Consider the following 1,531-nt stretch of genomic DNA (forward strand, 5'->3'; position numbering starts at 1 on the left):
GGGAAGGGGGGGGGGGGGGGGGTGGAAAGAGATCAACCAAAGAACTTGTATGCATATAAACATAACCCATGGACACAGGCGATAGGGTGGTGGAGGCCTGGGGCAAGGGCGGGCTAGAAGGAGTCAATGGGGGTGGTAGAAGGTGACATATTACTTTCAACAATAAAGATTTAAAAAAAGGACAATGCATTAAAATATCCTTTATCATCCTGGTCAGTGTTGCTCAATGGTTAGACTGTTGGCCTGAGTACAGAAGGGTTGAAGGTTCGATTCTCAGTCAAGGGCATGTGCCTGGGTTGCATGTTTGATCTCTGGCAACCAATTGATGTGTTTCTCTTGCTGTTTCTTTCTCTCTCTCTCTCTCTCTCTCTCTCTCTCTCTCCTTCCCTCCTTCCCTCCCTCCCTCCTTTCCTCCGCTCCGTTCTCCCTCCCTCCCTCCCTTCCATTCTCTCTAAAAATCAATGGGAAAAAAATCCTTGGCAGAGGTAACAACAAAAACCAAACAACCAAACAAATAAAATTATATATAATTTATTGCTCTGGCCAGTGTGGCTCAATTGGTTGAGCATTGTCCCATGCACTGAAAAAGTTACAGATCCGATTCCCGGTCAGGGCACATGTCCAGGTTTCGCGTTTGATCCCCAGTAGATGGCATGCAGGAGGCATCTGATTGATGTTTCTCTCTCTCTCTCTTAAATCAATAAAAACATAATTAAAAAAATAAAATGTAATTTATCTTGATTATTGAGTTTTTTGGTGACCCCTTAAACGTGTCACAAATGAGTGCCTCTCTTGTTTCTTTCCAGTCTGAGCCCTGCCTGAGCAACTCTGCTTCAGTTTAGCGCCTCCCAGAGGGTCCTGGTGAGTCAGCACCTTTGGTCTGTATCACCTGTTCTGAACTGGTCCAAGGGTGCGAGCCACAACCCCCTCCGGTGCTGCCCTCCTGGCTTCTGACTCCCTTCCTCGGGGCGTTCTTCCACCCAAGGCAACCACATTGAACGCGTGCCCACGTGCACACACACCGAGCCCCGCTAACAAAATGCCACAGCTTCCTCCCGCGCCCGAACCAATGGCTTCGGCTCATCCCCACGTACAGAGACTTCTCCAGAGGCACCGAACCGCTAGGCAGCTCAGCAAACAGCCGGTTTGGCGCGCCACGCTCCTCCTGCTAGAGGGTAGAGTTTGTTTGTTTTTTTTTAAACGAGAAGACCGTTCCACTTTGAAACCTCTCTACACTATAGAGAATGTGACTCTTGGGAGGAGAGCTAACAGCCCCACCAAGCACGCCTTCCTTGAATATATCCTCAAGATTTGCCAGCAGAAGACAAAACTTCCAGCTAAAAAAAGAGAATGATTTGGATGGAATTTTAGGCATCCATCGTTTTGGGGTTTACTCATCTTTGTGGCTCTAGTGGCAAGGCCGTCAGATTCTCAATATTGGGGTGTTGAAAGAGCAAAGAAGAAATGGAGGAGGCAGATTTTGGAAGTGGGTGATAAGCAAGTCCATGACTCTCTACCTGGACCACAACTG

This window comes from Myotis brandtii, unplaced genomic scaffold (genome assembly GCF_000412655.1).
Source record: "Myotis brandtii unplaced genomic scaffold, ASM41265v1 scaffold225, whole genome shotgun sequence".
Taxonomy (NCBI): Eukaryota; Metazoa; Chordata; class Mammalia; order Chiroptera; family Vespertilionidae; genus Myotis; species Myotis brandtii.